Here is a 15,534-nt window from a genome sequence, read left to right on the forward strand (position 1 = left end):
AATTGAGTGTTAATGGAGCGATCGCGTTTTTAATGCCGACTCCAGTATACGCTGTTTATTTCTGCTCGAGTAACAGATATTTAATGTGGTCAGTTTGTTACCAAAGCGCTTGTTCGTTAAGTTGCGAGGGGGGAGCGCGCACAGGGCAGAAGCAATACAATTATTTTAGGGATAAGAAAATTAAACGAACGAAGAGACTTTCACATTAAGTAAATGCAGCAACGGCTTGGCACTGAAGTCCGGTACCCAGGACATACTGGTGTCTATTGAAGGCCAAGGAAACTGGTTTAAAACCGAAATACCTTCCAGACACTATCAGAAGCGAGCTGTTTCGAAGGGCAGAGCTCTGCGGGCAGCGGGGTGGGAGGCCGGGGAAAGCGGAGCGCCGCTGCCCTGCCGCTCCCGCGGCGCCGTGGCCTGATCCTGCTCCCGTCCCGTGGAAAGGTTCCCACCGGACTGGGAAGCTAGAACCGGCTGCAAGGATTTCAGGGCGTTTGCAGCTTGTCTGTCCGCAGGATGTTTTCCAGAGGAGATAAAGGTCTGACTTTTCGGATACTTCCTGCTGGCCGCGCAAATCCGATCCGTCTTGCGCTGTCACGACGCGCGCTTTGCCCTCCGCGGCAGCGGAGCGGAGCGGGGGTGGGGAGCGCCCCGCGGGCGCCAGGAGCGGGCTGCGGGGTCCCCCCTTGGCCGAACAGCCGGGCAGAGGCAAAGCCGCGAGTGAGCGGAGCGCAGGACGGGGCTGGGGCTTCCCTCGTCCTGAGCGCCGCTTCCCCGCCGCGGGGGTGAGGAAGCCGCCGGCCTGGGGCTGCTCTGCCCCCGCGGTGCTGCTCCCTGCAGCAGGAGCCAGCCTGCCCCCCCCCCGGCCCTCCCAGGACAGAGGGCCCCTTCCCGAGGGGATTAGTTGCGCCAGGCGAGGAGGAAGGRTGAACCCGGACGAATAGGTTTACACGGCTCTGATTCCTAACCCCCGCCCCGGCTCCAGGGTTTCCCTGCCAGGTCGTCTCCGCCTGTAACCTACAACCGCAGAGGCATGAAATCGGCTGCCGAAAGGGCAAAAGCGCCGGGGGGGGGGGTCCCTGTCCCCYGTCCCGCCGCGCTGCCCCCCTCCATCCGCCGCTGCCAGGCGCTGCCCGGGGCCGGCGGCCTCCTCCTCTCCCGGTGCCCCGGGCCCCGAAGGGTTTGGAGGAGCCTGCCGGTCCCGTCTGCTCCCGTGCACTTGCTGCACGGCACTTCCCGGGGGAGGGGGGGGGGGAATGGACGGGTCTCACCCGGTGTCCGGCAACCCCCCCCTGCTGCCTTTCCCAGGGATGCTGTAGCTGCGGGCGGGAGCTCCGGGCGTTTTCCAGGTAATAGAAAAAAAGAAAAGGGGGGGGGGGGAAAGGAAAAATACCCCAAACCCATCCTAAACCCGCAACCGGGCCGCTGGTTCGCGCGTTCGTTTTGGCCCGAGCCCCGACCCCGGCACCTGCCCTTGCCGCGCCGCGGCGGTGGGAAGCCCTCGCGGAGCAGGATCAGGCCTTCTCGCCGCTGTTTTTCCCGAAGGCGACGAAACAATCCGTTGTTCGTTTTTGTAGCGAAATGACGGGGAATCGGTTGTTTTCTCCTGGGAGGGGAGTCCCGTTTCTGCTTCTCTCCAACGAGCCCTAAAACCAAAACTCCGAGACCTCCCGCGACGTTTTTGTTTGCTTTTTTTTTTCGGCGATAAAAACGTTTGCGAAGCAGTCTGCGCGAAAATAAAATATACGAGAGAGAAACTGGCAAAAATACGCGTTTGGGAAAGAGTTTTTATCGATCTGATGACCGAAGTTCACCGAAGATAAAATATGATCTATTTCAAGAGTGCATCAAGTATATCAAGAGGAAAAAAAAAAGGTGGAAAGAAACGAAAACATTGCAAAAGTGTTTCTAGATTTTTACTCTCGTTATTTTTTTTCCTGGGTAAAATTTCCAAGTTTCTGATCTCTTTAGAAGTCTCATTTTATATTTCAACCGAAACGAATTATATTTCAAAAGAAGGTCGCATAAATAAATCCGAATCGGCACTCCTTTTCAGTCTCGGTACTAATTATCTGCCCGTTTTTCAGAAGACGAGGCAAAGGGCGCCTTTAAAAGGCAGCCGTTTTGTCGGAGCCCCGCARAAGCTGCGAAAACGAAAACGATAAAAAAGGGAGGAGAGGCGAGAGCTCCGGGCGCGCTTCGGGGCTTCCTCGCCGTGCGCGCCTGCCCGAGCTCCGCCGTTTGGCGTCTGCTCCTAAACCTAGAAACCACCCGGCTATTATATCTGTTAATTAAAAAACAAAAATCATAGTGAAACGCGTGAAATATTAAACGCCCCTTGACTTTATTTCGTGGCGGATAGGGTTTATTTCTTAAATAAATTGGAGATTTTTTTTTGATAAGAATTTTGAATGCTTTTCTCCCGGGCTGTTCTTGCAGTTTGGTTTTGTTTTATTTTTACTTTTTTCTCTCGAGCACTAAATCCCACCAGAGAGCCAGGCCGATGGGAGCCGTGCGGGGCCCCACAGGCTCCGGATGGTGCAGTCCCGGGYCTGGGGGATGCGACGCCCCCGGGGAGAGAAAGGAAAATCTCGGTCTCTCACGCTGACCCCGAGCGGCTGAAACAGCCGACCCGGGCGCGCCTGGTCTCGTTCTTGGGTGCCTCTTGGTTGACAGCTTGGTTGTAGCAATGCAGCAGTGCAGGGGACCTGTGGTGGGCAGGAGGTGCCAGAGCCGGGGGAGAGTGAGCTCCCTTTGGTGCTGGTTTGGTACCCCCGGAGAGGGAACCTGCGAGTCCCAAGCCCCACTGYGCTCCATCCCCTCGCAACCCCAGGGCTGCACTGCCCTAGGGTTACAGATTTTGAGAGCTGTGCAAACCCAGTACATCCCCAGGGCTGTGCATCCCCARGGCAGCACCTGCTGCAGCTGCAGGGACAAGAGAGCAGCACGGGGAAGGTGCTGGGGAGGCACCACGTGGGCCCATCGATCTCCAGCTCTTTGRGGCAGCAAGTTTGGGAAGAGATTCCTTGGACAACATTGCAGCCTTTCAGGGCACCTTGAATGTTAGAGCCAGAGTCAGAAAAGATCTCTCTCTCCACCCCCCCCCCCGTCATCTCTGTTGTTTTTTGTCCCGGGCCCATCACAGTTTTAATGTGCAGCTCTGACCAGAGCTCAAGAGGATATTTCCTCYTCTAGTGCTTCTCTGGGCAAAGAAGCACCAACATTTTTTTTTTCCATAATGATGAAAACATCTGGCTGGCTCTGAGCTGTCAAGCTCTGCATTGCTTCTTCCCACATGTCTTCTCCACTCCAGCCGCTGGCGGCCCCAGCGCAGCCCCTCTGTGCTCAGGGCACTCGCTTGGGCAATGCACTCCCAACCTCCAGCTACACCAGAGAGATACCTGACACCGTGTCCATGCAAATGGACTGAAACCTCTGGAATCGCAGTGTGGCTCCTCGCCTTCAGAATTATGGGTTAGCCACAGCCAACCTGGGGGCAAAGTATCCCAAGGTGCTTGGGATGTTGGGTACTTTCTGATATTTTTTTTTCTTTCCCTGTGTCTAGTAGAGGTTGATTGCCCCTTAGCCCCATACACATATTTCAGAGTTATCTGCTTTATGGCTTCCAGCCTTCCTGTTTGGCAGAGTCCATCCTGGAGGTGAGGGGTAAAAATGTGCTTTCAGCCAGGGCCTGGACTTCACAGCTTATGCTATCAAAACAAAATACGCCATGGTGAAAATGCCCCCTTGGTTTTGTGTGCAGCACTGCTGGATCATACATCCACTTCTGAGAAATGTAAAAAGGCAGTAAACACAAAAAGAGAAAAAAGGAAAGAGATGAGCTCTGACTTAGTAAGGTCCTAAAGTGCTGGTCAAATTTTAAATATCTGAATCACAAGGATCATTCACATGCTTCAAATATAAGAGATTTGAGGCCCAAACTAGGAATTCTATTACATGCTGTGATTTAAAAGAGAAAAGTCATAGCACTGAACTATTCCTGGAGAATGAACAAAGGTGCATCCAAGGGGAATGACTGAAAAAATAAATACTTTCTTAGACCACAAGAAAACACTCTGAAAGATATATTTGGCTCCAAGCACTATCAGAGCAGCCTGAGCTCTATCTAGAGTGACTSTTAGATTTTCGGTATTTGAAAGGGAAAGGGGGATGTCCTAATGTCCTATGTTTAAAAACATGACTTTACTTAGTCCMAAAGAAGAATAAACAAAGCAAAGGCAAAAACCTAAAAGTCTCTAGAGAAAAAAAAATGTGTTTAACCACAATTCTAAACTATCCTTTTTCTTTTCCCTCCCCACTTTTAAGAAGTGAACAAATAACAGCCACACTCAAAAGCCATTGTGTCATACTCCAGCTTCCCTATCTTTGCTTACATTGATGCCAAAGTCCATAAAATAACTAAAATATTTGCAAGATATGAACCTGATCCTGTAGTTCACATTTAGGCAGAGCTCTGGACTTAAAGTGATGGAGGTAGTGGCAAAATAGTGGACAGGAACTCTGGATTTGAGCATGGATGTGAAGTCTCTGYTAGACTGATCCTTGACAGTGTAATTTCTGAGACTTTAGGGGTTGTGTGGAGGGAGGCAATGGACTAATCTCTGCTGGTGTAACTCCTTGGGAGAGATCTAATGGAAGTAGCACCGATCCWTTCGCTTAGATGACTCTTTCCCCTATTCTCATTCCCACCACATTTATTCTGAATGACTTGTTAGCATTAACTGGATTAAAGTTCCAGTAGGATAAAATGTCCTGAAATACAGATTTGTATTCTACATTTTGATGTGAGTAACTGATGTTGGCTCTGTTTACTTTTTTGTGATAAGCTCCAGCAGCCTTGGAGTAAATCTGCCTTCTGAAACCAGCCTGTTGTTTGACGGGCTGTTGGAGTCACTCCGAACTAATTTTTTTACTTACTAAGCACCAGCGAAACCTAGGCGAGAGGGACCTTGTGCAAGCTGCAAAGTCAGGCACTCAGGACTGTTAAACCTCAGAGAAGGACTTTTCATTTTCTTTTTCATTTCAGGGGTGTCTGAATGCTTTGGAAGTACAAGTGGTTCCACCTTCATCAYCCCGTGTGTAGGGAGAAAATCACTTAGGGGCATACTGTCCCTAGGTCCTAAAGAATYGGAGGTGCAGAGTTTGAGGCTGAAAGCACCTGGTGATGTGGGCAGMCAGTCTGAGGTAGCTGAAATATGACTTTAAAGTATATTTTTTTAATGTTAAAATAATCTACATTCTACAAAGTATGTAGAAAGCACAGAGAACCTGCAATTTAGTGAGGTGTGTAACTTGGCCACCTTTAGGGGAATTTCCATGTAGGTGTCAAAAACGCATATTCCTGATCAAAAGGACAAGTCCTTTCCTAAGTGCAGAGATGTGCTCTAGTTTTTCAAAGCAAAGATCCCCAGGATTTTCACAAGGCCTCTTTTTCCAGCCTTTCTCTTTCCATAAGTATTCAGCTGGGGCAGAAAGCGGGCAGTGGTAAAAGCGATCAGCAGCTGAAAACAGATCCCTTAATGGCAAAGATGGGGTAGCACTTGGTTAGGTGGAAGAGCCAGCTCTGCCCCAAAACGGCCACTGTTTGTTTCTCTCTCTCTCTTTTTTATTCCCTTCTTTTTCTTGCGGCTGTCCCTGGTTTGGTGGCAGAGTGCCATCTCGTGGGGCCCACAGCTCCACTGGGAGCYGGGAAGAGGCAAGGGGCACCGCAGGGCTGGGGCAACGAGGTGCCCAGGGTGCTGGAGGCACCAGTCTGCAGAAGGCTTTTGCTGCTGCCCGAGCCGCCGCGCTGCCGCTGCGGGAGCGCTGAAGAGCACTGCTAGCCCGACCTGGGGCGTGAAATCAGGAAAAGCCCAGAGTGGAGCAAAACGTAATGCAGTCTACAGCAGCCGTGTAATTCCAGCGTCTTTGTCTTACCGAGGGCAGATTTTATCTGTGGCCATCCYGAAACAGGGATGACACGCTCTCTCTGCAGATGATGAACTGGAAAAGCCTTTGTGCATGAACATACATTGTAACATCCGACAAGAAAAAAAAAAAGAAAAAAAAGGGCTTGCTTTAGTTACATGCCCTAAACTAATTATTTACAAAACAGTCCTCCAACCCAGGCAGACCCTTTTCTGCATGTGAAAAACTGCTGCAGACAGGTGCTGCTAGCACATGCACTTGCCTGATTTGCAGGCACTAGCACCACCCAAAAGCTAGAAAAAACAGAGTTCTCTGGTTTCTTTCTTTGTTTTTACTTTCTATTTTGTAATGATTATATYCATCCTTCTTCAAGTGAACAGTCCRTTTGTAGAAACTTTTAGCATCCTGCCTACTGCTTTTACAGAAAGTGTTATCTCTATTTGCTTTGTATCAGCTTTACATTTTTGGACACCGCATTCCTGGAGTGGGTTTACTTACGTCAGTTGGCATGGTGCATTTTTATGATGGGAAAAGCTATCCTTAGGAACAGAAGCCGTCACCTCATATAGACTATCAGAAAGATGTTAGGTGGGGGCAGCTTTTGATTGCTGTAGGAACTCAGGCTTGATCTGACTGTTGTGGCAATTGCATCCCCAATGCGCCAATGCGTCCTGTCAGACCCATCCTGCTCTCCTTTCTGCCACTGAAGGCTGAGATAAGCAATAGTGAGACGTCYGTCTGCTAGATGGAACTGGTAGTTTCTGGTCTAATCCATGCCGGGCCATAGCACAAGTGTCTACCAAGGATCACAGAGTGATATGTTTTATATAATGCATGCTGATGGATAAATTTAGAGTTGACAACTCCCTCCCACAGTTGCAGGACTCAGAGACAGTCCTATCAGGTGGCAACTGGCTGGGGGAGTATTTATAATCAATTTGCTGACTGGAATTAATATGAATCTGTCATCCCTTGTGCTGCTTGGGAAGCCACACAACCGAGGGCTGATGATGCCAATAGCTGTTTGTGATCTTTTTTGGCAATAGCTGAGCTTGTCATTCCCAACTGACAAATGGATTTCAGTCTCTGCAGAAGGTTGTCACCAAGATAAAGCACTGCCGGGATCTTCTTTTCTCTGAGATCTGCAAACTTGGGGAGATAGGAGATTTGACACGGCCAGTAGACTATGGTCTGGCTGTGGCCAAAGCACAGCTGGCAAGCAGGTCCAAAGGGCTGACAGCTGTCTCCAGAGCAAACTTAGAGCTTCTTTCTTCTTGTAATACAGAGCAGCATCTTGTGCGTATTCCTGATTTCAGCAGGTAATGCTTTTTGTTGGTCTTTGTTTCCGTACACAGCACTGGGACTTCCTCTGTTTTAAGCACATGAAATCCAGCCTTCAGGTTCTTCAAGGAAGGGAGCTTGGTTGGCTTCTCTTCTCTGTTTTTTCCAGCACTCTGGATTTRAAAAGTTAGATCTGATATCAGAACAAAACTACTCATAGAGGTGGTCTGAGCAGAGGAGCAAATTATAAGTGCCAGATAAGATCCACAGAGAAATGGGGGCTGTTTTGGGTCAGTATTTCAGAGAAGGGTTGGTGCACTGCTTTCTCTGGAGGGCACCAGTACTTGGAGTATCTTCCTTGCAGCCAGATTTAGGGGAGGTCAGGGGAAGAAGTATGGATTTTTTTTYCCYYYYYYYTTTTTTCTTTTTCTATTYGGGTATGCATATGATTGTCTGGAGAACGACAGGGCTATGAAGGCCATGGAGGGGAGCAACCTTTGTGCACTTGCCCACCTCTGCCAAAGCACTCTGAGGAACCGACCTCAGCACTGGTAAATCCATTATGTCCATATGTCCAAATCCAGGATCCCTCTAGACTTGAATGCCTGTTTATCTGAGAGCAGGGCCTGTAGCAGATCTGGCTCTGGATACTCAGCAGCCCCAGGCTTGGCTGCTTTCCATCTGCCTTGGCTGCTTTTACATTTCCTGGAGAAGTGATGCAGTTCGTGTGACATCTGAGACACCTGCAAACACTGGCCTACACCTCCGAGATGTTTGCTGGGACTCCGTTCCAGCTTGGCAGCTGGATAAGCTAATTGTGTCAGTCTTCTCTGAAACAAATTAAGCCAAAATAGTACAGCTAGCTAACCTCTTCAGCTGCTCCAGATCCATCYCTTCTCTGTGGTGCTCCTGTTTCTTCCTTATTTCCTTTCTTTTCAGCCTGAATTGCCACATTCAGTCAGTCTTTCCTTACCTGTTTCATACAAATGCCCTGCTGTAGCAATGTACCTTGTCTCTACCATTTGGCTTTGGTATTTGTGAAGTGTAGCTGTGMGTTTTACCTGCAGAATTCCCCTACGTGTGTGTCCTACGTGCACCCGCAGCGCTGAGATCTGCTGGCCCCGGGAACGGCCACATGCCCAYTTGCTCCTATTTAACGGCCACCGCTGGGTTACAGTTACTGCTCACTTGGGAGAAATGGTTACTACATCTCACGGTTTCCTACCACGTAACACCCCTCGGCTTAGCGAGTCCTTCAGTGTGCAGCAGTCAGGAACCCAGCRCTAATAGCTGCCGTCCAGCACTCCCAGCACATACCCTCCTCTTATTTCGGTGTCTGTAAATGCGTGTAATGAAGATGGTTTCAGGCAATCTGTGGATGTGCTGCAGCTAAAGTCCCAGCCCTGCGTGCCCACTGGGGGTGCAGAGAAATCCCTGACGCGAAGTGATGGCATAGGTGACAGCAGAAGGAGAAGAGCGATTGCTGGGTAAAGCCACAAGGCATGCGATTAGATTACAGGCTGTCTGGCAGGGAGGCAAAACAAGCTGCTATTAATTTCAGAGCRGGGAGTAGCCTTTATTTACTATTTGGCAGGAGGCACTTAGGACTGCAGCTACAGGAGAAGAAGTCAAAAAGCCAGCTTGGCACCTTGCTTCCTCCGCGGCTGGGTTCAGGAGCAGTGTTCAGGGTGCAGATATTTAGGTGGGTCTTGCTGGTACGGAGAAATGCAAAACTGTAACAGCTGTCTTAGAAGGGGGAAAAAAAGGCAAACAGGGAGAAAGAATAATGTTAAAAATAAACAAACCTTTTTGGCTGAATCAGTCAGGGGACCCTACGCTTGTTCCACCCTGCCAGCGACAGTAACCAGTTAGCACGGACTGAGTGGCTGTCCCGTATTTGAAAGCTATGAGACTATGTTGCAGTTATCTCGGCAGAGCCACCGTATCCTCCTAGCGCGATGTCCCCCCACCAGGAAACGCACCCTGATGCGGCTTGGGGCTTGCTCAGTTTGCTGCCAGAAAACCTAAAGAGCCCCAAAAAATCTTATCGCAGACAGCAGGACGTATGAGGCCCGGGAGTCAGCTCGCCATGTACTCAGTCCTACGGAGCTGCTAAAAATAACCCGGATTGTTCCTCTCTGTCATTACAAGGAAAGACCGGCTAATATTTTAAACACTGGAATGGCACTCGGAATATCTGGGTTCTGTTCCTCGGTCTTCTGCAGACTTGGCCAAGGCTATCGTCAGACAGCCTACGGGAGGTGTCTAATTTAGGCAATACGGCTATTTTTCTCTGGCCGGGGTCTGGCGGCTCTGGATGGCAGGCACTCCGAACCGCTCGCTGCTCTCTTGAACTTGGACGCCTTCGTAATTGCGACATCTAAGCGGGCGYCTCTCCGAGGCGATCCAAACCTGACTCCGTGCTTCACGTGTAAGACGGTGATAACGCTTTGTCTGTCTGCTCGCCTTCGGCTGGAAGCTCTCTGGAGCAGGCTCTGTCTTTCGGTGTGTGTTTGTGCACTGCTTGAACGCTGCTACAGTCCCGACTGCTCTGTAACACGTTTTAACAGCTCCTATAAGAAAAAGGGTCCAAAATATAAATGCTAATAATTTGCAACATTTTTTCCAGGCTTGTTGACAGTCATTTGCTTTTGATTTTAGGCTGGCTTTAAAGTGGTCTTCTGCTAAAAGGAAAAGTGATGCATAGGTAAAAATATAAATGAGAAATGTAGGCTGCTTTCTATGCTGTTGGAAAAGAGATAGCGTGATTTGACAATTTTTTAAATCTTTCCTAAGGCTTCCCACTTTAGCAGACCTAACAAATGGAAATAAAAGCTGAGACTGTTTTAGCTGAAAGGGATTTTAAAGAGCAATGAACTTCTCCTGGGTTTTGATGTTTGTTTTTGCATTTCGCTCTGTTCGCGAAGGCACATAAACTGCCTCCTCTGCTACTTACGCACTAGCCTCCTTCTGAGATGCTTTCCCCAGAAATACTGTTGGGCCACATTTTATTTCCAAGCAATAGATGTCAAGATCTTTTCATCAGTTTGTAAAATATTCTAAGCCCTTCCTCTCTAATTATAAACCCAGAAAGGCTTGCTCTGTAAGAAAAAAGGGAAATTCAGTGACGGCTTCCTCGAGACTTTCCTGAGAAAGGGCCAGAGGCCAGTGGTGCTCCCCAGGAAGGCCGTGCCTCTCCTCCACCGCCTGGGCAGCCCGGCTCACCCTCGCGCCGCTGCTTTCCCTGMCCTTGGCTGTGCCGTTCCCTGCCTGCTCCTGTGCCCCAGGTGGACATGGCCAGTGTTCAAAGCTCTGACACAAGTCTGCTGGGACATTTGGGAAAAATAGCAGAAATCRAGCCTGAAGCTTCCACGTAGGGTCTTAGATTTCATTCCCCTGRGTTTTCTGCCCAGAGGCCAGGCAGAATTGGGGTCAGATAGTGGTAATACAGGCCACTCCACGGGACTTTTTTTGTTCTCTCTGTGTCTCCAAGTCCTGCTTCAGTGACAGCTGAGCATTTGCATTACACTGTAGGTCTTCTCSAAGGTTTCGGGTGTTGCTTCTAAAGCTAACAGAGGCCAACGGGCGAAGTGTGGTTGTGCTTCCTGTAGGGATCATCTGCATTGTCCTCCCAGACTYTCCCATTCACTAAAATGGGAAGTTTTGCCTCAAAGACCTCCTAGCTTCTTATGCTTTGAAAACCTAAGTTAAATGAGTGTAATTATTCTCTGAAGAGGATCTTGTATCATAGATCTTYAAATGAAAGTTCCTGGAAGTTTTAAATGAAACTCCAGACAGGTTTGATGAAGTCAGTTCAGGACAATTCATGAGTAAAGTAACTCTGGAGAATATACAGAATTTACCATGTAGCCTGAGACTGGGTGGATTGGGTTGCAGATCTTTCTCATTTGACATATTGCATGYACATAGAGAAAACTGTATTGTAACCCACACCTTGCTTCACACCAGATATTTCAGTATCTAAATTTGACTTCAAGCCTACGTACATATCAGAAGAGAACTATATTCTGCATTCCTAAATCACATGAACTGCTGGAAATTGGCACCAATATATCCCCAAACAGAAACCAGAGAAAAGGCTCCATTCCAGAAATCCTATTACCAGATGGTTGCTTTGAACAGAAGGAAAGGAATAAAATGTTAAATACTGCTATGCTTAGAAGAGTGTTTTTGTAAATGTGGCTTAGTTCACAGCGATATTACTGGTTGTTCTTTCCAAAATRATGTCAAGAGGTGGATGTGTATCATTTAGATACATGTCTGTTCATAGAAGGGAGAGAAAATGACGTATTTAATGCCCTAGATGCTTAGACATTTTTCTGTATTGTATCTCCTTGTCTTCTTCCTCTCTGCGTAAAGTRCATTACTGTTTTGTACTGCTTGCCATATTAGACTGGTTTGACCAGTCCATAGGTGCTGTTATTCATCTTGTTTTCATTCAAGTACTTACTTCTTCCAGCATTTTTTCCAGGAATCAAAGTTAAGCAGGCAGGTCTGTAATTGCCTGGCTGCTCCTTTTCCCTGTTTTTAAAGAGAGCCACTGCCTTTGCCCTTTGCCCGTCTGTTGGTATCTCACCTGTCCCTCACAAGTTCACTAATGGCCAAGATAACCGGCTCTCCAAGCATCCGAGGATAAAATTCCTTAGGGCCGGTTGATTAGAAAATATCACTCTTATCTACATACTTCCCAGCTTGTTCTGTCCCCGCTTAAAACTAAGCTCCTGCCGCTGTCACTGCTATTAATTGTTGTCACTGTTGGTGTTTTTGGTGAAGAGGAGCAAAACCAGGCCACGAGCACTCAGGCCTCTGCAGCATCACGCAGGGATGCTCCGGCCGCAGACCGCCTCTCCGCTGCGGCTGGCGAGGCTGCGGTCGGAGAGCTGGAGAAATCGCGGAGGTGCGAAATGGAAAGTCAACATTTTGAAAATCTTGGTGAGTCAGCCGTGAGAAGAGCTGTTTCTGCCCTGTGTCTGGAGCTCAGCCTCTTCCCACCTGCAAAAGGTGGGATATCCGCCGGGCAAAGTAGCTGTGGTACTTTACCAGACCGGTTCTTTTTATAGAAATGTGTGGTGCAAGGTTGCCTTCAAGTGAAAACAAAAAGGTACTGCAGGATGGGGAGAATGAGGCCTTTGAATACTGGGAAAGATTGAAACAGATGTAGGAGCTGCACTTCCAGCTAAAGCCAGAACACGCAGAGTTCAGAGCACAAGAGAGTCTGTGAACAAAAAAGGAACAGGAACCAGAAAACAAATAATTTGAGAAATTCTATATAACATTCGTAATCCTGACCATAATTTGTGGCTTTTGCAATACACTGAATTTAGAAACAATTTAAAACTCCTTCCCAGCTGCTGCGTACATAACTAAGCAGTGGCTTTGTGGGAAAATTTGGTATTACCAAAAGGAGATTAAGTGAGTCAACATAAAATGTGGTGACGCTTCTCAGCTMTCCTGTGGTTAAGATCTCAGGGGTTTTCTTTAATGGTAATAGGTTTTTGTGTGCACTGATCCTGTCTGACAAAAGGGGAAAATGCACTCTGGAATGTGCAGGAGGACGAGCTTCAAGAGCGCTTTGCCCTGCTTCCCAACTGCATGTCATCCTGCTTTTCTTTAACTGAAAAATAATTTAAAAAAATAATATCTTGATAATAGCTAATTGTGATCCGTTCGGATTTTTTTTTCATTAAATAGCAACCTCCTTCATAATTAATGACACAAATTGTGCGAGTGTAACTTTCCTGAGAATGRCCTTCTTAAAATTTAATACCTCTTACTGAAAAGGTTCTTGAAATAATTACTTCAAGCTTAGTTAAAGCTAACATCAATTCGTCTACCTGCTTCAGAGCCTACACGCCRCTTTTTTTGTGGTTCTGGGATAATACTCTTATTTTAATTACTTCCACCTCCTTTGTTAACTGAAAAATCTAGACACCAAAATGAGAAAGCAAAGTGGCTTTCTAGGAGTAGCAGTGGCCAGTGGTGGGAACCTTCCAGCTTGCTGAAGAAGGGCTGGTCTCTCCGCAGGCACTTTTCAGAGTCGTGCTGCTGCCTTCCTGTGGACAGCCCCGGTCACAGTGAACTCGCATTGGTTTCCTTCCCGCCATGGAGATGGACGGGTTTGTGCCTGCATGTGGCAGAGAAGAGGCTGTAAGRGAGGGGGAGTATGACAATAAAATCCTGCAAACTGTTCCCAGGTTGAGCTGAACCCCAATGCCAATGCCAGGTTTTCTCTGGGATGCTAAAGGCTGTAATTCTCCATCCCTAATCAAAGTATTTCAGCTCTCGCTCTGTCCGCTTTGCTCCTGGTTGCAATGTCCGTCTAAGCTGCCGTGCCCTTTAGGTCCACYTCTCCGTGCTGCTGTCTGCGAAAGGTGCTTTCCTTCCTCTTGCTGCAAGATGGTGCTGCAGAATAGGGAAATGAGTCCCTGCTGGAGCTGCTGAGTCTCTGAGCAAGTGCTGTGCAGCAGGTATTGCTAGGGGAAGACCTGGCCTTCCCCACAAGGTCTGGGCTCRTCCCTGCAAACAGGGCAGGAGCTGCTGGGAGCATGGAGAGCCCCATGGGGAAAACTTCCTCTGTCTCAGGTCTGCACGAGAGACATGGGGTGCAATGGCAATATGGGGGGGGAAATTCCTCCTCTGGTGTGGGTGCAGATAGCTCAAGCTGTGTTGCCAAGACAGTGCAGGCATCTCCGTCTTCAGCCTGTACCACGAGACACAACTATCACAGTGGGCTCGTGCTGCCAGTGAGGGGTCTCTGTGGCTCCCACTCAGACTTGGCCATGCAGGCTTGGCTGGGCTTRTGGTGGTACAGGTGCTGCTGTCTTTGCAATAAAGCTGTGCCTTTTTCCGTGTCATGCACTGGGTGGGGGCAACTTTGGCTTGAGCATGGTGAGTTGGTATGCATCTAAATGATTAAAAATCAATGAGTTTATCATGCTTAAAACAAGATGCTGATATAGTGGATCTCRGTGCTGCTCTAGATTGATGTAAACTGCAGTTATTTCCTTGAAGAAATCTTGGTTCACACTGTTAGGACTGCTCTGTGGTCAGGGTTTCTGCCAGATGTTCTCCAGTGAATYTAATAGCAGCAGTGTAAGATATTACTGCCTCCATCCAGCTCCCTGCCCTGCACTCCTTTGGGACACAGTTAGCCCAATGTCAGAAGAAGGCATATAGCTGCACTCCCATCTCCTCAACCTTATGGTTTGTTTTGGTGCGAATTGACCTTTGTCGATGGATTGAGCTAATGTGATGAACTTCTCTCTGGAGCTCCTGAGATGGAGGCCTATGTCCCATTGTGCCACCTCTGCTCCAGGGACAGTGACTGTCAGCAGGCCACGGCAAAAATCTTTGGGCATCTTAAACCGTCCTGCTGTGGCTGACCAAAGGATGCAGGTCAGAGCCCCAAATACAGCCCTAGCTCTACGCTTGTTCTTGTTTTTGCCATATCTGCATACATTTACTTACACTTTATATGGCCCACCCTCTGTTTGTTCAGATTCACAGTAGAAGTTTTCATTTATGATTTCTCTCAAAGCTTATCAGGATAGAAATGGGAATGAGAAAAGAAATCCCAAGAAGGAATGATTATCTAAATGAAACTGTTTGAATGTATCACATACACATGAAAAACAAAGCAAGTGTATAAAAAAAATGTTCTTCATTTAAAGCTGATATATCACATTTTATTTGTAAGTGGTGAGTTAAATAAGGTATCTTTGCTGATCAGAATCTTCAAGGTTTTAGCACTAGCAGAACTTTTTCTGAAATACTTCTTCATGGCTAGAAAAGGAAAATAAACTTTCTTGCTTTTCAAGTCTTTAGTTAACATCTGAATGACAAAGTACTTGAATCAAATTAATTGAACAAATCAGAATGAAAAAGTGATTTTTACCATGCTTACAGAAAAAGTTATTTGTGTCAAAAGCTTGTTGAGCTTTTCTGCACGTCCTGGTTGTAGTCATTTCTGCAGTTTAATTTAGCACTACTCTTAGAGTAAGGCTGAAATCAGTTTTCCAAACTTAAGTGTCCTAGTTGGCCTCCAGCAGATGCTCCAGAAGGCCGTAGGTCTCAGGGCGGTCCTGTCATACAGGCCAGACCTATGTGGATGTCTTGGATAGCCCAGCACATATCAGATGGCTCCTGACAGCTGTGTTTTGGCAACAGTCAAATCCCTTGTGTCCTGCCCTTGACTTTGTCGTTGCTCTGCTGTAGGATCTTGAGCAAGTCACTTCTCCTTGTTTTTACTGCTCCTTTTATCCTTTGCTATGGCTATCTGGAGAGTCAGATCTTTGGTCAGCAGAC

At 47.8% G+C, this 15,534-nt stretch overlaps 1 protein-coding gene and 1 long non-coding RNA gene across 3 annotated transcripts in view; both read left to right on the plus strand.

Moving 5' to 3' along the window:
- LOC146599723 (uncharacterized) overlaps positions 1 to 15,534 on the plus strand; it is a 231,684-nt gene that overhangs the window by 4,469 nt on the left and 211,681 nt on the right. The gene's annotated exons all lie outside the window — the stretch shown is intronic.
- LOC146599724 (uncharacterized) lies at positions 1,258 to 2,325 on the plus strand. The gene is made up of 2 exons (XR_014894951.1): positions 1,258 to 1,349; positions 2,088 to 2,325. It is a non-coding gene; the product is annotated as an uncharacterized LOC146599724 (long non-coding RNA).

The sequence above is a fragment of the Rhea americana genome, unplaced genomic scaffold (assembly GCF_003343005.1).
Source record: "Rhea americana isolate MKP2758 unplaced genomic scaffold, rheAme1 scaffold_135, whole genome shotgun sequence".
Classification (NCBI taxonomy): domain Eukaryota; kingdom Metazoa; phylum Chordata; class Aves; order Rheiformes; family Rheidae; genus Rhea; species Rhea americana.